General features: G+C 41.9%; 1 protein-coding gene across 1 annotated transcript in view; it reads left to right on the forward strand.

Annotated features, from left to right (window-relative positions):
* NR5A2 (nuclear receptor subfamily 5 group A member 2) overlaps window positions 1-22129 on the forward strand; it is a 124033-nt gene that overhangs the window by 77462 nt on the left and 24442 nt on the right.

Here is a 22129-nt window from a genome sequence, read left to right on the forward strand (position 1 = left end):
ATGCACCACTATGCAAGCATAAAAGATGACGGTTGTCAAGGGGAAAGGATGCTTCTTTAGGAAAGCTTTGGAGAAGAAAGATAACTAAGCAAGACAGATTAGCTAAATCAAGGCTCCCAGTGAGTCAGTTGAGAAAAATCACCACTGCTTGGAATAAAAAAAGGATTAAGGAGATGGATTTTTATTGACTTCAAAGGAACAGATTTTTCTGCCTGTCCCATACTTGATTTCTGTATTTTGTTGGCTTAATAAAGCCAACTTAAATAAACTTTTTGCCAAGTCCATTTATTACTTATTGGCAGACAGCTGAGGGAGGCAACTTCCCTTGAATGAAAAAAAAATGCAGAAATCAGATTTACCAACATATGTTTTTTCTTTAGTCTTCAGTTATAAGATAGTTGTGAATTCATATCCTTAGAAATAAAACAATAAAACATACTGCAAAGTAAAACAGATGTGTCTACACTCCAAATTTGGTACTTTCATTTTAAAATGCCTCTTGACAGCACTGCACAACTGTTGCTAATAAAGGGATAGTTTGAAGTAATAGAACCAGAGTTAATTTTTCACATGTAGTCAACATTTAAAAGGAAAGGAACATTTTCATATTTTGGAAAATGTGATAAATATAGCAAAAAGAAGTGTTACTGAAAATTTAAAAAGACAACAGAATTTCATAGATGTAGTGTTCAAAGGTTTACCATGCCAGCACTGGGTCCTGTATGGTTTCTGTATTAACCACAAGAAATAGGAAAGTTCTATTTAACTAAGTCTACGTGGTTTGCTCAAGAACAGTTTTTTTAAAAAATTAAGAGGAAGATAGCATAGGCCTGCTTGCTGTCATCTCACAAATTATTCTGGTATATGGCAACATCTTCGTCTTTTCAACTCGTACGTTTGATCAGTAATTAAATGAAAAATGTGGTAATGTGTGTGTAAGAAATCTTGGTGATAAAATATTTAAAGAGATTCATCTCACTTCAGTGGTATTTTAAATGAGTTGAAGAACTGCATGACGTTGGAAGATGGTGAGATTAACCATCAACCATGTTTAGTTTTCATCCCTCTTATCGTTCCTTCATCATTTTTCAAAGTTATTATATCTCTGCCAAACACTGGGGGACGGGTGGTCAGGATGGGGTTGGGGAGCTCCTGAAGTGCTCTCAGCATGCGGACCTCACAGATCATCTTCCCAAACAGTTGGGTCGTGTGTTTACCAGAACCTCAACCACACAGAACTCTCTGGTTTAGTAAGGGTGTTAACTGTTTCAGGATCCTGGGCACCAGGGAATAACTAGTTGAATGTCCCTTAAAACTATGTCTGTTTGTTGTTTAAGGAGGAAAGGACATCGTGGCTTTCCGATCGATCAGAGGTAAATCAGGTTTGCCCAAGAGTTTATTTTTATTTTTATTTTTTATTTTTTTATTTTTTTGCGGTACGCGGGCCTCTCACTGCTGTGGCCTCTCCCGTTGCGGAGCACAGGCTCTGGACGCGCAGGCTCAGCGGCCATGGCTCACGGGCTCAGCCGCTCCGCGGCATGTGGGATCTTCCCGAACCGGGGCATGAACCCGCGTCCCCTGCATCGGCAGGCGGACTCTCAACCACTGCGCCACCAGGGAAGCCCCAAGAGTTTATCTTTAAAGAAGCAAGAATAAAGTAACTGGCAGTAAAGTTCAGGTAGTTTCCAATTTGTGAATGGAAAGCTTTTCTCCCCCATAGAAACAATGAGTAATTAACCTTTGGGTACCCAGGCCACCCTCCAAAAGCCTGTTTTACCTGTGATGGGAGTGAAATCATACCAGGGCCTCCCTCAAAAGCCGAGCCTGTGCCCCTGAGTCTGAAACCTGCAGTGGTCTGATCCCAGCCCAGCCTTGAGCCTCTGGGACCCTGGAGGAAAACGAGGCTTCTGTGGACTGATCCAAGGCCAGGGGCTGTGTGGGGAGAGACTGTGTGCTCTTGGTGAAGCAGGGTTTCCTGATGGACGTGGTGAGAGGGTAGCTGTGAGCACATGCAGGTACAGTCTCCTCAGCCTCATGGATGCCTGGGGCAAAAGCACGGAGGCAAGAGGGCAAGAGGAGTTCAAGGTCTCCGGGACTCTTGGGAGACCCGTGTGGCTTGAAGGAAACAGCAGATGTGCTGGAGAGGCTGAGCACTTGCTGTGAGCAGCCCCCGGGATATAGCTGTGACCAAAACTGGGTACCACGGTCTTCATCCTGCAAAAAATCTAGGCAGACGGCAGGATTCTTTAAAGGGGGATGAAGTGCGTCACTGAAGTTGATTTGCCTTCCTGGTAGTCATGTGGAAAAGGGACTAGAAACTGTGTTCTGAGTGGCTTTAACGCACTTGGAGACAGGAGTGAGATGGGGTGTGGACACGTTACAGGGTGCAGACCATGGGATGTGATAGGGTTAGGGGGAAACAGCTGGGATGCATCTCAGGGTCCTGGGTGCTTCAACCAGAATAGGAAACTCCATAGGAATGGCAGCTGATTAGTTGAGGTCCAACCACCTTCCTTCCAAAAGTCAACCTTCACTGAAGCTGGGTCCTGATTTCATGAAAAGCTAATGACAGGACTAAAGTAAAAAGTACAGTTGACCCAAATTCTTCCACTCTGCTGCCTGATTATTTTCCTCCTCAAATAGTATCCGTGAGCAGACATCAATTGGGTAAGCTGGTTGGAAAAAAAGGAATAAAAGTAAAAAATGCCCATCTCCCAGGATATTTCTGTGTGTGATCTAACAGACTCTGGAGGCCCAGTCTTTGCTGGTTGGAATGTTTTCCTAAAATCCTATTACTCCCCCCTCCCCCAGACCCTTTTTCTCACCTAACTGTGAGATAATTTGCATCCGTGGAGATAATTCTAAGTTGGCCAGTTGATATTGATGACCCAAGAGAGGCCAAAATAAAATTTTTGTTTCTTTATTGGTTTGTACTCCCACCTTTTAAAAAGGAATCAAAGTGACTGATGAAATTTGCTGTCACCAACCAGGGCAGAAATAAATCTCATAGAGGAAGAGGTGTGATCCCCAAACACTACCATTATCGCATGCATTCCAAAGACCAGTAGAATTCCCATTAACTGTATCTCCTGAAAACAAATGCAGAGCTGAGAAGCAATCACCTGGTCTTTATCAGCAGCTTCCTGAATGATGTCATTACATGGTCAAGCCCATCAGGAATACGCATGTGGCCTAAGTGCTCAGAGCAGCAAGTGACCAGAATGTGCCAGCTAAGAGATTCCTCTGGCTTGGGATTTTCTCAGCCTTGAGGCTCCATGACTAGACGCTGCTGGACTCTTGTTCGATCCCAGGTGGCAGGAGAAAGTAGAGGCATATTGCATCCTGTTTCCCCCGATGAGTGCCCTTGACTGGTTGTGAGTTATTCTCTTCTCTGGTCAGCCAATATTTCTGAAAGCACTTTTTCATACTCACCTGAGCTAAAGAGATTGTTTAGTGTCTTGGAGAGGATTTCCCCAGCGTAAAAAGTAGATTGGGGTTAGAAATTGTCCTTTATGTTTCTCTACATTCCAGGTTTCTAGCACATTGCTCAGTACACCGGAGGGACTTAGGAAAGGTTGCTGATAAAATAGATGCATCAGTAGACTGACTTAGTTTTTTTTTAAGCAGATACTTTATTTAATGTTTATTTTATATTGGAATATAGTTAGTTGATTTACAGGGTTGTGTTAGCTTCAGGTGTACAGCGGAGTGATTCAGTTAGACTTACTTAGTTTTTTTTTTATTTTTTTTTTTATTTTTTTTATTTTTTTTTCTTTTTGCGGTAAGTGGGCCTCTCACTGTTGTGGCCTCTCCCGTTGCGGAGCACAGGCTCCGGACGCGCAGGCCCAGCGGCCATGGCTCACGGGCCCAGCCGCTCCGCGGCATGTGGGATCTTCCCAGACTGGGGCACGAACCCGTTTCCCCTGCATCGGCAGGCGGACTCTCAACCACTGCGCCACCAGGGAAGCCCAGACTTACTTAGTTTTAAACTCAAAGCAAAGCCTTTACCAAAGTAGCTTGTGATCTGTAATGGGAAGTGGTTAAGCTGCAAAGTCCTATCCAAGTGCAAGTTAGTTTCGGAGACTAGTTTTTCCAAAGAACTCTCTAACAGCTGTTTTCTTTTTTTTTTTAAATTGAAGTATAGTTGGTTGACAGTATTTCAGGTATACAGCAAAGTGATTCAGTTTTATGTGTGTGTGTGTGTGTGTGTATGTATTCTTTTTAGATTTTTGTCCATTATAGGTTATTACAAGATATTGAGTAGAGTTCTCTGTGCTATACAGTAGGTCCTTCTTGGTTACCTATTTTATATATAGTAGTGCATATATGTTAATCCCAAACTCCTAATTTATCCCTCCCCAGCCCTTTCCCTTTTGGTAACCATAAGTTTGTTTTCTCTGTCCGTGAGTCTATTTCTGTTTTTTCAGTAAGTTCATCTGTATCATTTTTTTTTAGATTCCACATATAAGTGATATCATATGATATTTGTCTTTCTCTGTCTGACTTAACTTCACTTAGTAGGATAATCTCTAGGTCCATCCATGTTGCAAAATTACATTATTTCTATTACCAGTTTGCATTCTGCTCCTGGCCTACTCTCTGACACATAGTAGGTTTTTAAGAAATATTTATTGCATTCATAAGTGAAAGAAAGCTTTTCCTTCCAATTTCTAGGTTAAAAAAAAAAAGTAACGGTAACTGGAAAAATTAGTTTAAAAAAATGCACAAAATTCGAAGAAAGGGAGACTAGAATAAACACATTAGACAATTTGACATCTTTTAATTTTAGAAAATAAGGATATGTCTTCACATTGTGAAGGGAATTCTTATAAGGAAAGTAGAGACTAAACAGAATCTTCTCCTTTGGGAATAAAATAATTAATGGAATTAAGGACTGATGATCAGTATTTAGATTCTGTTGGAATCGTGACACTAAGCAGGTCAGATATCAAAGTGAGCTACAGAAGGAGGGAGCAGGAAGGCTTCTCTTCTGTAGTGTTAATAATAAAATACTTCAAGCAGGTAAATCATTTACTATCTCCCTTCCATTTTGCATTTGAAGTAAAAAAAACGAGGTGATTTACCCCCAACATTTTAGGCTCAGAGCCAGGTCTGGAACTAGCAACACCAAATTCCAGTCCATGTTTTCTCTGCTACGGCACACTGTCCCCTTCAGAGACATATGAGCTCATCAATCAATATTTTTAAAATGCTCCCTACATCCTAAGGCACCATCTATACAGACAGAATGACGTAGGGAATTGGGACCATCATGTGAGGAATATGGACCAAAAAGAAAACCAGCCTCTCTTGGGTAAAAGCAGGGAACTGCTTTACATGAATTTCCAATTTTTACTGAATATACTAAATAATTGTGAAGCTTTTTACTTCCCTTGGTTTCTAAATGTGACTTGTTTGCATGTGTGTGTTTGTATTTTTGTATGAACTCTGGGTTCAGGATTTCAGCAGGCTTGTTGAAAGCATTTGCCTTAGAGCCTTGGTACCTCACTCTCGGAGAATCTCTCCTTGTGATTTTGTTGTTGCCTCTTAGGTTTGTCGTTTGCTTTGGACCACTCACTATGCATTAGGAAAGCTGCATGATCATAAGCTTTCGTTACTTGTATGTCTACTTTCTATCTATTTGAACTCTGGTGTTCAAAGGAGAAAATTAGCCAAAGTAACTTGACGGTCATTGTCTGCTTCCCCTTTGGTGGTCTTTGGCATTAAAAACCCTAAAATAGAAAAAGAGGAGCCGTAGGTGTCTGGGAGGTTCAGGGCATGAAGCTCCTTGGTGGGGAGGGGAAGAATTAGTCAATTCTACCTTCAGGTACAACCTTCCGCTTTGTTAAAGGGTCCACCCTGACTCTTGCAATATGATGTTGGCATTGTTAATAGTAAATAAAAGTGCACCGTGTTTTCTAGCTGGAGAATGTGGATGGTGAGTTCATAGTCTTTTGGGTTAAGGAAATGTATTTTCAGTCATTGGTTTTCCAAAGGGCTTAATTTTTGATAGGATAGGTATTTTTTTCTTGCTTGAATTTTGTCCAGTAATTCTTCTGCTTGGAGCTTTAAATAAAGGTCTATCTTTGTTTTCTTTTCCTACATATGTCATTTCTCCTCCTGGCTTTCAAGGTCAGAACGTGGCCAAGACGCACTGTAAAAGCTCCCCGCAGAGCAGAAGGCAAAGCAAAATGCCAGTAGGGAGGTGACCCACATGTAGGCAGGGCCTCTGTGCAGAGCTTAGAACTTCTGTCACATAAGGGAACTCTCATCACTGTCAGGACCAGATTATTTATATCTGTAGATTTCAGTTGAAACATGAAGGCTTTATAACGGGCCCAGAATTTCAGAGCAGCTATTGCCCTCACCTCTCATTAACCAGAGGCCACAGGACTTGCAGGAAGAGCAAACATTCCATCCTTAAGTACGTACACAAAAGTCTCCCGTGTTACCTGCCTGGAGACCATAGCAGTTCAATCCTGGCCCCCTTAAGGGAGGACCCGGTTCTTTTGCTGCAGGATGAGAAGGGCCACCTTGAAGCTACCAGCACAGATGGCGCGCGCTCTCCTGTAATAAGAGAAGACTTCACCTTGCACACCCGCTTCCTCCCTTCCCCCACCCCGGCCACCCCGGGTGTTTGAAGCCCTGAGGAGGAAGGCAGAGGAGGGTGTAACCTCTTTGCTAAACTGCATTCCATTCGCCAATCCCAGTCCAGAGGTCAGCACAGCATCAGTGTAAGTCCCCACCTCCTGGGGGGAGGAAGCAGTTTTCACAGCCTCCCCTGATGATTGGCGAGTTGTGGGGTGGTCTGGTTGTTCTGCCCTGGCTGTGCCCGGGCGCCCCACCCTCCCCCAGCCGCCCTCCCCTAGCTGGGCATCCCTGGCAGGGGGCGCACACATGGACACAGTAGAGACCCCGTGCTCCGTCCCCCGGCACTTCTAGACTAGCCTGGAAATAGCGCCGAACGCTTTTGGAGAAGGGAATGCCAGGGGTTACAGAAGAGGCTACTGGTTTTGCCCACCTCTCCAGAAGAGGTCCAGCAACTTGTTGGGTCTGAGGGTTTTTTTTGCCATCGAACTGTGTGCCCCTATGGAGTTGGAAGAGGGGTGGTGGACGGGGGCAGTGGGGGGAAGAAAACACAAATCTAAGCAAACAGGAACAAAGGGAAACTCGAATGCCCCTTTGCCTTTTTGCAACATTAAATCCAGTTCATGAAAGAGGTTTCCAAATCCAAGAGACAGATTTGATCACAGTGATTAAACACTGTGTTTGCAGTGCCTAAAGCAAAATGAACTGATCACTTTGTCGATCAGACAACAGCGCACCAAGTGTATGGACCGCTGTGGAGCAAACCCACGGCGGAGCCAGGACGCGTTTGAGGGCCCATTCCCCTCCTCAGCTCACAGCCTCCCTCCAGAAGCTCTGGAAAAGCTTCTGAGGCTGGAACACTAGCAAACATTTGTATTTGTGCATCACCATGTGTGTCTGAATACTGTATTAATTCAATTCTGAAACAAGCACAACTGTCCGCATGTCATAAAACGCTGCTTACAAAGTATCTGCATAAAAGATGAAAACAGCGAAAACCAACCTTCCCATGATGTGGTGATTGTCCTTCCTGAGGCTGGTCACAATATTTGCTTTACTGTAGCCTTTCAATATACTTCACCGTGCAAACCCTCACACGTGCACGCACACACATACACACATGCTGTCACCAACTGGCCTGCAAAGTCTAGTGATGGATACATTCCCCTCACATCTTTACCCAAGTGCATTGGCTAAATTGTTCCTCATGAAACAGATAAGCGAGAGAGAGCTCCCTGGGTTCTTCTTACAATTAGCATTCAATCTCAGTTTTTCCCTTTCCGTATAGGATACTCTAATTTAGAAAAACACTCACCAGACACTTGTCAAATAACCACACTGATCTCCATATTAATGCCTGGCTGGTATATATGTAGCAGAGGGTAATGCTGGCAAATAAGCATTTCCTAAAATTTATGTAATCATTTGAAATTCAGAAAGGATTGATTAGCATTCAAGGGATACCGCCGTTCAATATTTACACCATAGAGATTTCACAGAAGCAAATAATGGCACATAAAGTTAATGCTTGTCTTAATTAAATGCATTGTAATAGGTGTTGTGTGGATTTTTTTTTTTTCTTTCAGTGAGCAAAGCAGTTTAGCAATGACCAGATATAATTCATTTTGGAGTTCTAAGTTTGAACTGAATCAATACGAATTTACAGCCATGGAAGAAGTGGTTATCATTTGTTATCTGCTGGCACAAGAATATAATTGCCCAAATAGCATTTATTTAGGCATATTTCTGAATAGCTTATGCCTAAAGATATTTATCATTTTTCAGTTGTTCATACTAATATCATCATTTTGCTAACTACTGCTATTTAGTGAGATGATTTTTCAGTTGTACTGGCCTAGCAAACTGGGAATAACCTACGAAGAAAGCGGATGAGAATGCTGAATGTACTAGCTGATGTTTTTCCTGCCTTAGTCCTGCCAGCTGCTCTGTTAAAATCCCAGAATAAAGTGCCTGTCTTAGGGACTTCCCTCGTGGTCCAGTGGTTAAGACTCTGCCCTTCCAATGCAGGGGGCGCGGGTTCAATCCCTGGTCAGGGAACTAAGATCCCACATGCCACGCGGCCAAAAGAAAAAATTAAAAAGTAAAGCGGGGACTTCCCTGGTGGCGCAGTGGTTGAGAGTCCACCTGCCGATGCAGGGGACACGGGTTCGTGCCCCGGTCCGGGAAGATCCCACATGCGGCTGGGCCCGTGGGCCATGGCCGCTGAGCCTGCGCATCCGGAGCCTGTGCTCCGCAACGGGAGGGGCCACAACAGTGAGAGGCCCGTGTACCACAAAAACAAAGAAAAAAAGTAAAGCAGCTGTCCTAGCCTTGACTCAGAAGAGGTTAGCTGGTTAACATGGTCAGTTCAGGTCCTGCACACGAGTTAACTCCGGACCCCCCCCAGGCCTCAGGGCCATTCTAGAATGGAGCCAATCCGTGACTCACAGCCGAGTCATTCGTATGCCTTCTTTCTAGTTGACTGATAAAATCCAGTCTTGAGTTCTGGGTAATATTTGGTTAAGACAGACCAATTCAAGCCAGGAACCAAGAGCAGATATAAAAGATAAAGGCCTTTCATTGCTTTGAAGCATTAAATGACAAAACATGCTAAGTGCCTACTACGTGCAAAACCGTGGCACTCGGTGGTTTCTGAGCGGGTAGCACAGCCTTTCCAAAGGGAAGGAAGCTCCCCTCGTGGTACAGAACTTCACTTGGATGCTGCGGACACCCTTCCAGAAGAGGCACACGCAGGACTGCACTGCCTGGTGCACCGGTCGTGGCTGCCCGGCCACCTCCTTCTTTCCCTCCTTCCCTCCCTCCTTCCTTCCTTCCTTCCCTCCTTTTTCTCCCTCCCTCTGTATCACTGCATATGCCACACACATGCCCGTCTCACCAGTCCTGTCTTGTCAATGAAAAGGCCTTTCTCAACCTTCCCATGGCATAAATCTGACCTCCATCAGAGGCAGGAGGAATTGGGAAGCTGGCTGGGGGGGTCCCCTCCAGGGCTGCTCCCACACACCCCACACCCTGAGCTACCTGGACTTTTCACAGAAACTTTGGCCCGAGCCCTGAAAAGAACCTGCACTGTGGCCAAGTCCAACCACTTCTCCCTCCTGGATGAGGAAATTGAGCTGAACAGAGGTCAAGTGACTCGTGCATAGTCCCACAGGGTCAAGGTCTGAACTGAAAATTTTGGACTCCACACACAGGAAAAGAGCACAGACGTGGATTTCAATACTGACTGAATTACGGCTGTTGCATTATTTCAAAATTAGATCAAGATATTTCTTGGCCAAATTTCTTCACTACATCTAAAAATGTCATCATTGTGATGCATACAAGTAATTTCCCAGGAAAGCAAGGAATGCTCGATGCCTTTTATTACATTCTGGAGGGCTCTGCAGCGCATGCCAGGTCCTGGGTGTCCCGGCTTTGGAAGAAGGCACCCGGCACATTCATCACACTTCGATTCCCCCAGCTTTGCCCCGGGGTCGGGGGCAGCTGGGGGGTAAGGGGGAGCCATCCATAAAGGCAGCAGTGTGACCAGAGTAGCAACACTGACCTCAAACGGGACAGCTCTCCCTAGTCCCTAGAGGGGAATGAGCACATTCAAGGTGTGTATCATTTTGTCCCGTCTTAGCAATATATAAGCCCCGATAGCACACCTGAAATAACCCTTTCTCTCTACTCTTTGTCCTAAGAGAAAATAATGATTACATTAGTATTACTATCATCTCTGCAGGATTTTTTTTTTAAGGTACAGATTTTTTTTTCTCATTTAAAAATTTTTTTAAATTGTGATAAAATATAGGTAACATGAAACCTACATTTTAACCATTTTTGAGTGTTCAGTTCAGCAGTCTTAAGTACATTCACGTTGCTTTGTAACTACCACTGCCATCCGCCTCTAAAATCTCTTTCATTTCCTAAATTGAAACTCTGTTCCCATTAAACCAAGGGTCCCCAACCCCCGGGCTGAGGACCGGTACCTGTTGGGAGCCGGGCCGCACAGCATGAGGTGAGCGGCCGGCGAGCGAGTGAAGCTTCACCTGCCGCTCCCCATCGCTCACGTTACCGCCTGAACCACCGACTACCCACCCCGCCCCATCCGTGGAAAAGTTGTCTTCCACGAAACCCGTCCCTGGTGCCAAAAAGGTTGGGGGCCGCCGCATTAAACAACTCCCCCCCGCCTTTCCTCTAATGCTTGCTACTACCGTGTAGAACTTTTTTATTTAGAAAGTACTCTTTACATATAACATAACAAGTTAGAGTCATTTTAGAACGTGGCTAGGTTCAGAGACTGGCTGACGTGCCCAAGGCCACACAGCTCGGAGTCTGAGAGCCTATGACCCCAGCCAGGTTTTCTAATCCCAGACCTGTTGTTATTCGTCTACACCCACTGGAAAGGAAGTCTTAGGATTGGGGTCCTGACGTTGGAAGAGGGGAAGGGGGAGGCGTTCATAACCAGTTTATTACCACCAAGGTGGGAAAGGCTGCAGGCTTGAATCCAGATGCCTAGGCACCTTAGCTCTCCTGTTTCCCCATCTGTAAAATCGAAATAGTGACGTTCTCCCTAAAAGCACTATTGTGAGGGTTAAATGCAGTCATTATTATGAACTTAGCACAACACCTGACCCATGGTACCAATAATTATTATCCAAAGCCTCTCTATTTACATCCAGCAAAAGTCATATAAGTGAAGGCCCCTTCTTGGGAAATTCCTCTTCCCCGAATATAATCTCCGGTGTACAGATTATATGAAAAAGATCTTCCCTGTGACAGCGGAAACTACTCTCTTAATTCAGCACCAAGACATAATTTGAAATCTTTGATCTACTAACCCAGGGTGCCATTATCACCTTTGATATTTTGAAGTATGTCAGAGGAAGCAAGCTGAAGCCACTTCCTTTTAGTTCATCTACATACATCCCAAAATCAGACCAAAGTCACACAATAAACAACCCGTCCCCTTTCTAGGCTGCTGGGGCCCCAATGATGATGACATTGTAACAATGTGGAATAGCTGGGTTGACACCTGCTCCCTGGAGAAATGTTTTCCCCAGGAAATTCTTCAATGTTTCCCTCCCATTTTCTAGAATTATCAATGTTCTGTAGTTAACTTTACCTAAAAAGATTGTAAATTCTTCTTTCAAACTTATTAATACTTAATCTCTAATTCTAATGGCTAAATAGAAATTACAGCTTCCAGAGTACAAAATGGAAGATTTCACTTTGAGAAAGAAAGCTATTTCTTTTGGAATGAAAATCCTGAGTAACTTATTCCTTCCAAGGGAAGTGTTGAAATTTGAGAACTAAAACCTCTCAGAGAAATTAACTTTGTTCTTTAATGACCGTATTTTAAAATAATAGGATGCTTTATTAATAACAATTACTATAGTGATTCTAATACTATCAGATCCACCCGCCCCCCTCGCCCGAGTATTCCTGGCTTCAAACTCAAGAAACTCAGTGGACTGGGAAAAATGAAAACATGAACTTGTGCATGTTTTAAAATATTTTTGGTTCAGAGTCCTGGGTTCTCCCACCTGGAAGCAGGATGGGTTGGGGCAGGGGTGGGGGGGAGCCCCGGCTGATGTCAGCAGCATCCTTCACGATGTGAGTCCCCCTGGAGATTCTGTTCCCTCGACTGTAAAACACGGACACCAGGGTGTGTCGGGTATTTGTGTGTGGGACACCCTTCACATCTCAGATCAAAATCACCACCTCTGACAAGTCTTGTTTCTCTCACTTCACAGACAGATCCATACTTCTTCCTCTGAATTCCTGTTGCTCCTTTCACAAATCTCCACCTACCACAGTGTTTTGTCCTTGTGTTGTATGCTGCGCATAGAACGCCAGGCCTCTTTTCCTTCTGCACTCCCGGCACTTAGCACCATGCCTGGAAAATATAGTTCACGTTAGAAAAAATACTCACTTAGCGAGTGTGCTCAGTGATTAAGTGTGTAAACCGTAAGGCACTATACCAATGCTTGTCATTTAGGATCGTGATGACCCCGTCTAAATAGACCAGTTGGGAATCTGGAGGATATCTGGTACTTCCACATCTTTCTTGCGACAACAAGGGTGGAGTACCCGCCCCATCTTCTTTGTGGCTAGCAAGCCCTCTTCCCAACATCCCGCTCAAGACTGCCACGTGGAGTTTCACCCAGGGCTGATTTCTACTGACCAGTTTTAGGAAGGGGATGGCAAGTTTTCTCAATGCAAAGTCAGAAGCACTGCTGAAATTTCAGGGCACTTAGGGTTCATGCTGACCTGCTGATTCTATGAAGACTTTTCTTTTTAATGTGAAGAAGCATCTGGTGTCCAAATCCCTATCCTCCAAATCTTTAAGGTAAACAGAATCTTATAATTTATCAGATATTCTGAGCCTGGATCATTAACAGATTCTCCCTTTCCTACCATGGCTAGCTTCAGAATCAAAGGACTGAGCTTAGTAGCGTGGGAGAGTAGGAAATAGAGACGAAAAGACGATTGTGTGCAGGTTTTAAAGTATTTTAAGAAAAACCGAAATTAAAGTTTTCATCTTAAAAATCTTTAGTACATTCCTGATACTCATAGTCAGGACAGAGTTTTAGTAATTATCCATCTCTTTTAAAATTAAAAAAAAAAAAGTTGTCGTTATTGCTCGCCACAAGAAATTACAGGGTAAATTGTATAACCATATGTCCTGGCATTTGTCCAGAACAACCCATATCAGAAAGGATTGGTTGCATGAATACTGTAACAGTATCGTTTCTAATTATAACTTCAAGAAACTTCCTCTCTCAAAGGGGTAGCTGCAGAAATGTATTCTTATCTTACAAAAGAATTGAGGCTTTCAGGATTAAGAAACATCTTCATTTTCCCTTTTCACTCCATGTTGTTTTCCAGATTCCTATTTTGATTCTTGCAGATCTGGAATCCTTCATAAATCCAGAGCCTGGATCATCATTTTCACTGGGCCATAGATTTCGTTATTTAATGTACCACAATCTATTGATTCGTTCTCCAGGTGGTGGATATTTATTACAAACCACACTAAGGGAACATTTTTCTACATGTCTTCCTGGACATATATGGCTGGGAATCCTTTTCAGTTCTAGAAACTGCCACATTGTTCCTCAGAATGTCTGGACCAAATTGCATTCCCAGCCACAGAAACTGAGAGTTCCCATTTCTCCAAGTCATCAACACTATCATTGAATTTCTGTCGTTCTGATTACAAGTGAGATTAGGAATCTTTTTACGTGTTTCTCTGAAGGTACCTGTTCATGTCCTTTGCCTATTGGGATGTATGCCTTTCCTTACTGATTCGAAGGGCACTCTTAGATATAGATATATACATAAATACATAGATACATAGATAAGTTTGGCTTTTCCTTTCACTCTTTTAATGTATCTTTTCTTTCACAGAAGTAGCCATATTCATTCATAATTTCCTACAAGGTTTTTGCAGCTTCTTTTAAGAAATCCTTCCCTACCTTTGAGGTCATAAAATTCATTCTCCTTTAGCTTTTTTCCAAATATATTAAGACCTTGATTTTCACATTTAGATCTTTTAATACACCCAGAATTAATTTTTGTGTATAGTATGAGGTAGGGACCTAGTTTTTATTTTATTTTGTCTTCTTTTCTTTATAGGTAGTCAGTTTCCCCAACACTCATTAAATTGAATAGCTTGTCTTTCCCACTATTTTTAATGCCAGCTTTCATGTATACTCAAGATCTGTATATGTGTGGATCTCTTTCTGTTTTGTCCTAATGGTCTCTTTGATTATCCCACATGTTTAAGTAACATTATGCTTTTTGTCCCTCTACCTTTTATTTCAAAATAGTCTTAACTATCCGTATGCTTTTGCTTTTCCATATAAACTTTAGGATTGGCTTGCTGTAATTTTACAAGGAGTCTGGTTGGAATTTTGAAAAGAATTGCCTTGTATTTAGAGACTAATCTGGGGAGAATGATTATCTTTACAGAATTGAGCACTTCCCATCCATGAACATAGCTTATCTTTCCTTTAGTCAGGTGTACATTGGTGTCCTTCAATAATGCCTTGTCATTTTCTCCTCAGAGGTATCATTTGTAAATTATTTATCCTAGCTACGTTATAGAGTTTGTTGTTATTGTGAATGTAAACTTTTTCTCTTATATTTTCCAATTGGCTAATGTACATGTAACTATTTATTTTAACATTGAACTTATGTTTAACAAACTTGCTGAATTCCTGCATTTGAAATGGCTTTCCTGTAGTTTATCTTCCACACAATCATAGTCTGCAAGTAAATACAGATTTATGTTTTGCCCCTCAAATTCCTTTTCTTGTCTTATTTTATTGACTAGATAATGTTGACTTGAAGCTGTGATAACAAGCCCTCTTTATTGAAGTCTTTAATGGAAATGCTTCTAAAGTCCCACAATGTACTATGAAAAGTTTTGTCTATTTACCTTTTTTCTTTAAAAAAAAAAAAAAAAGCTGTCGTTCTGATTATCCTTCATTTTTTCCTTTACCTTCTGCTCTTTATTATTTTGTTCTTCTCATGCTAGCTTCTTGAGTTGAATATTCTGTTAATCTGTTTTCAGCCGTGCATTTCAGTTTTTCTTCATGAGTGCATTCAGTGTTAGAAAGTTGCTGCTTGGCATGGCCATAGCTGAATCTGCAGCAGGTCTGATGGGGCAGGCTTTCTGGGACATGCAGACCTGCCTCAGTGGTCACTATACCGACCTCTAGGGGGCGCAATTCTCACCATTGTCTATGTCAGTGTGTCCCTTGGGGTGGTGCACAACCTGGACAATCCTATCAGCTATAAATATTTCATGATCTCCATTCTGATCTGTTTTTTTAAATCCATGATTTATTTAATAGTGGGTTTTTAAATTTCCAAAGAAATGGGTACATTTTGACTAGCTTTTCATTTTTTGGATTCTAATTGATTGCTTGATGAGGTTATGCATATTATTGATTCATTGAAATACGTTAGGACGTCCTTTATAATTTGATATTAGTTAATTTATCTAAATGTGGCACATGTACTAAAAAAATACAGTGTCCGTTAGGTGCCAAGTTCTATTAGTTTATATTATTCTTGTTACCTTTGTTGCATTTTCTTGGTGGGTTATTTCTTGTATTACTATAATGTTCCTCTTTTTTTAATACTTTTGTCTTAAAATCAGCTTTATCTGATATTGAGTGTTTTATTAGCTTTTAAAAATTAATACTGACATACTTTTCCCCATCTCTTTACTGTCAACTGTTCAGTCGATTCGGTAGGATTTCTTGAGTTTCTGTGTTTTAGGTGGCTGACTTGTAAGCAGCATGTTGCAAGACTTTGATTTGTTTTGTTTTCATCCAGTCTGTCATTTCTTTTGATATTTAATTTTGAGAACATTATAGATTTACGGGATGTTACAAAAAAATCTTACTGGGAGATTCCACATACCCTACATCTGCTTTACCCAGTGCCAGCATCTTGCATAACTATACTCAGTGTAAAAACCAGGAAATGACATTGGTGCAGACCAAGTAGAGCTTATTCAGTTATTCAGTTTGCTTATTTCACCAGCTAAACACCTGTGTGTGTGTCGTTCCCGCAATTTTATCACATGTGTATAACCACATTGGTATAACCACTAGCACAGTCATGATACAGGACCTTTCCATCACCACAAGGCTTTTTGGTGCTACCCTTTTGTACTCACACCCACCCCTTCCCCCATTCTTAATTCCTGGTAATTACTCCTCTGTTCACTCTGTAATTTTGATATTTCAGGAATGTTATATAAATATAATTATACAGTTTATAACCATTTGGGACTGGCTGTTTTCACTCAGCAGTATTCCCTTGAGATCCATTCATGAGTGTACCAATAGTTTGCTGTTTTTGTGGCCATGTAGTAGCCCACGATGTAGATGGACTACAGTTCATTCCACTCTTCATCTGTTGAAGGACACATTTGGGTTGTTCCCAGTTTAAGGCTATTACAGATAAAGCCGCTATAAGCATCCTATACAGGTATTTGTGTAAACTTGAGTTTTCATTTCTCTGGGATAAATGCCCAAGAATGTATTTGCAGGGCCATATGGCGAGCATGTGTTTATAATCTGTATTTTAAGAAATGAGTTTGATCTGTTTACTGGTAAACCATCCTAGTCTTTGTATGCATGAAAATATTTCAAATTTTGCCTCATTTGAATAGTTTAGTTGGATATAAAACTTTAGGTTGGCAAGACCTCTCAACACTTGAGAAGGCTATTGGAGGTCTGCTGCCTTTTCTCCCTGGGAACTTTTAAGGTTTTCTCTTTATTGCTGACATCTTACACTTTCACCCCAAGATGTCTAAGTACAGTTGACCCTTGAACAACATGGGATTAAACCACATGGGTCCACATACATGTGGATTTGTTTCCATAAATACATACAGTACTGCATGATACACAGTTGGTTGGACCTGTGCATGCAGAACCGTGGATGTGGAGGGCCAATTATGGGACTTGAGCATCCGTGGATTTTGGTATCCTTGGCGGAGGGGGAGGGCATGGAACCAATCCCCTGTAGATACCGAGGAGCGACTTGTACGGTATCTAGCTAGAGGATACTGGATGAAAGAAAATTATTCTCTTTTCATACATTACTTCTTTGTAAATCTCTCTGTTAACTCCTATTACTCTATGTATCTTTTATGTCTCTCTCTTTTTTTTTTAACTTATTTATTTTATTTATTTATTTATCTTGGTTGTGTTGGGTCTTCATTGCTGCACACAGGCTTTCTCTAGTTGCTGCGTGCAGGGGCTACTCTTAGTTTCGGTGCGCGGGCTTCTCATTGCGGTGGTTTCTCGTGTTGTGGAGCATGGCCTGTAAGCATGCGGGATTCAGTAGTTGTGGCACATGGGCTCAGTAGTTGTGGCTCACAGGCTCTAGAGCACAGGCTCAGTAGTTGTGGCACACGGGCTTAATTGCTCTGCAGCATGTGGGATCTTCCCAGACCAGGGATCGAATCCGTGTCCCCTGCATTGGCAGGCGGATTCTTAACCACTGTGCCACCAGGGAAGTCCCTATGTCTCTCTTTTTCATGCCTTTTCCCCCCATTGTCTCAATGTGCTGCTTTTTTGCATTAATAACATTTCATTCTCTCTTCAACCATATCTAGTCTAGTAAGTATCTCATCAGTTAATTTTTATTTGAATAATTATTTTTGATTTTAAAGATTTCTAAAAAATTATTTTTCATATGTGTCTACTAGTGTTTAATTTTTGCCAATTGGTTTCATATTTTTTAATGAATAGTATCCCTTTATTTACCTCTTGAACACTCTATGCAAACTAATTTTAAAACTCGCATCCAAATCTTCCACAGAAACGGTTCTTCCTGGAGTGAATTGATGTTTTCATTGTTGTTGTTGGCTTCATCCTTAGCAATATGTGTCTTCTTGGTTTTTCATGATATGATTTTCAGACTGGTCTTGAGTGAGATTTTTGGTGGTTATTGTTTCTGCCTCTTTCTCTTCTCTGGCTTTGGGTCTCTAGCCCACTTTGTGCTGATCTTTACTTGGCATTGCCCCATTTCCTTCCATCTAGAGCTTCAAGAGCCCGAGTTTGGAGCCAGGTTTTGCAACAGTGATCAGGCCTCTGTACTATGGCAACACTGAAGGCAGGTCAGATCCAGGCACAGAGACAGGGGATGAGCTGCCTCAGTTCATCCAGAGATAGGTTTTCCCTGCTACCTTTCCTAGTTCCACAGCTTGCCAGAATACGCTGCTCAGGCAGTAAAGCAGGAATAGTTTCTCTTCTTTCTTTGTCTCTCTTTTTTTGAGTCCCTCATCTGGCCCCATGCCACGCCCTGATCTCTGGGCCTGACCACACCACTTCAGCCCTCACCACCCTCTGGAAGCTGGACTCCAGCTACTGTTGACCATTTTCAGCCTTGGCCACTGCCCTGCATTTCTGTTCTGTTGCGACAGAGGTATTGTTATTGTTTTTGAGCCTAGCTGTGTCGTTTTTCTCTCACTGAATATTTTTCTGTTGTTGATGAGTTTGAAGCAGGAAGGGTGTATCCAAATGTGAACTCACGGACACTCGGAACTGAAATCCAGCAGGTCCCTTCTCTTTCCAAAGATCCCGACATCCTTTGATCCCTACACCGCTACCGCCACGCACACACAGCACACACATTTATAGGTCCCCTCAGACAAATCCTTTCCTCCCTCACTGAGAGACAGACTTTCCCAACCCTCCTCTTTGGGAAAAAATTTCTCTCTCCTACTAATCAATGTGTTTTTCAATCTCTGCTACAGCATTTGCAGTAATCTGAAATAGCATTATAAAACGTGGTAACCAGGCTCAATGACTTAAAATAGTCTTATACTATCTAACCATACATAGATAAATTATATATATATGTATAACTGAATCACTTTGCCGTACAGCAGAAATTAACACAACACTGTAAATCAACTCTACTGCAATAAAAATTTTTTTAAAAATAGTCTTACACTGAAGATGGTAATTAAAATAATATTTATTAAGAAACTACTATGTTCCATGAGCTGCCCAAGACATTGTTATGTCATGTAACTCTTTCAACAATTAGGATATAGTGTGAAATGTGCTCATTTTACAGACAGGAAAACTGAGCTTGAGTACACTCCGTAGGATCAGCGAGCACGTGGTGAGGAAGGGACCGTCCAGCCTGGCTCACCGCAGGCCCATGCCCCACACCCCATTCTGTTTCACACGTGTCCATACCCAGGACTTGTATAATTGCTATAATTGCTGTTCATGTTGTTCAGACGTGAGCCCCTTGGGCCACTGTCTGTAGACCCCCCATGTCAGCATCACAGGGTCCTTATGAAAAGCACAGGTTTCTCAGACATACTAAATAGGAAAACCCAAGGACAAGGGCCAGGAGTGTTCATTTAATCCCTTCAAGCACTCTAGGCCTTAACAGTAATTGCTAAATTTTGTTGCTCATTAGAATCACTTCGGGTATAGGTTAGTATGCCCAGAACTACCAGATCAGAATTTTCAGAGTGATGTCAGTATTTTAAACAACTTCTCAGGCAAGTCTGAAGCAGATGGTCCACTAACCCTGGTCTGAAAAATATTAACCTAGGCAATGTCTTAAATTGGTGGCCCACTAGTAAAATTTGGACCCTTTTTTTTTTTTTTTTTTTAAATGGTGAGTCCCCTTGGTCTGCTCTGCTTTTTCCTCAGAGCGCACGCCACCTTGGCATCTACCGTTTATGTGCTGTTACTGGTTTGCTTTCTCTCCCCTGCTGGAAGCTTAGTGTCACCAGAGGAGGGCCCTGCCCTGTGGCTGCAGAACCTCTTAGGACAGCGAGGGGAATGCGGTCCAAGCTCAGGAAATGTGTTTTTTTGTTTGTTTGTTTGTTTGTATTTTGCGGTACGCAGGCCTCTCACTGTTGTGGCCTCTCCCGTTGCGGAGCACAGGCTCCGGACGCGCAGGCTCAGCAGCCATGGCTCACGGGCCCAGCCGCTCCGCGGCATGTGAGATCTTCCCGGACTGGGGCATGAACCCGTGTCCCCTGCATCGGCAGGCGGACTCTCAACCACCGTGCCACCAGGGAAGCCCTGGACCCTTTTTTTTTTTTTTAAGAAGATGATCCAACTTTTTAAGTAAGAGAACCAACATAAAATGTAGATTTCAGGTTCCTTCTGAAAAATTAGAAGGTCTGACCACACTAGGTCCTCACATTGCAGGTTCCTGGGTGCCTTGATGCCACAAATAAAGAAAGTGACCCTAAGAAGGGTTTGAGCATCAAGGAAGAATTCATGTACTAGAAGAATGCTGTTTACCATACAGATGGAGATGTGAGCCCTGGAGATTTGAGATTTCAAAATAAATAAATATTTGGGACAAGTATACTGGATAAATGATTGTAAGCTTTACTAAATATTACCAAATATAACTGTATTCTTCAAAAATGGACATATATATAGTTATACACATACAACCTCTCACTGTAATAAAAAACAAAATAAAACTGGGGACTTCCCTGGTGGTCCAGTGGTTAAGACTCCACACTTCCACTTCAGGGGGCACAGGTTCAATCCCTGGTCCAGGAACTAAGATCCCACATGCTGCACAATGCGGCCCAAAAAAAAGTTTGGAAAAGCAAAATAAAACTACAAATAAAATAAAAATTATAAAGTTACCAAATACTAAAGACTACGAAATACAAGATTTCTAAATATTAATAAGGTTGCTACATATTGACAATATGTCCTGAGTTGCTAATTTAGTTGTGGAACTACATCTACGAGGTTTGCAGTGTTATGTGGAGAATTCTTTGAGATGAATGTGAGCTGTCTACAGCCCTCCAAATATAGATATGGAAAAAGAGTAGGTTTGGTTTCTGTCTCCCTCCTCAGTGGATCCCGTTGCTCTGGATTGCTTAGCCAAGGCTACCGTAGGAAATCTTCCGTGGAGGAAAACACAGGACAGTGGGGTTTGCTTGTTTGTTTTAACACAATACAGCCGTGATTTTAACAGCCTGTGTAAATGGCCATCTGTAGGCACCATGGAAACCTTCTGCCATTCTTTATCTCTGGGTACAGGAGAACATCTAAGGCAACTTATGATATATTTAAGATCTAATTTTCTACTAATAAAAATATCTTAAATATTAAAATCAAATTAGAACGATTTACTAAATAACTGCCATGTGCAAATTGTTAGAAGTGCACAACAATGCCCATCCTGTCCATCTCTGAGAATCATGGCTCCCAGACCACCCAAACTGCCCCAAGAATTTTCAGTACTTCTAAGACTCCATTTAGGAATTGTACATTTACCTACAATAAGATTGCCGAGGCTAAATAACACAAAATTTCTTTCGTTTTTACTTAATGATAGTGAGTCAGTATACCAATAGTTATCTCGTGCTGAGTAGGGTGTCTGACTGGCAGTATTATGTTTTTCATTGGTTATAAAAAATAGAAGTTTGGGGCTTCCCTGGTGGCGCAGTGGTTAAGAGTCCGCCTGCCGATGCAGGGGACACGGGTTCGTGCCCCAGTCTGGGAAGATCCCACATGCTGTGGAGCCTGTGCGTCCGGAGCCTGTGCTCCACAACAGGAGAGGCCACAACAGTGAGAGGCCCGTGTACCGCAAAAAAAAAAAAAAGAAGTTTGGTTAATTATTAGTTAATAACCACATGTTTGTAAAAAAAAAACTTTTGAAAATGGGGAGAGAGAACAGTACAATACAGTGAAAAACAGTGAGAAAACACTGATACAGAAGGGAAAAGGTCTGAATCAAAAATAAGATACATACACACCTGAAACTAACACATTGTAAATCAACTATACTTCAATAAAAAAATAAAATTTAAAAAAGCCAAAAACAAAAATAAGATATACATAGACTGTAAATCTGAGCAAAAATACAAGTTTTGAAAATAAAAGCCTCCCTGATAAGCTTAAAATGTATTAAAATCACCATTTCTACATGAGTGATTTTCTCTTTCCTTTTATACATTTCATTAGCTGTACAAATTATCTATAAAAAATAAAATAAAAATTGA

This window comes from Mesoplodon densirostris, chromosome 2 (genome assembly GCF_025265405.1).
Source record: "Mesoplodon densirostris isolate mMesDen1 chromosome 2, mMesDen1 primary haplotype, whole genome shotgun sequence".
In the NCBI taxonomy this organism is placed as follows: domain Eukaryota; kingdom Metazoa; phylum Chordata; class Mammalia; order Artiodactyla; family Ziphiidae; genus Mesoplodon; species Mesoplodon densirostris.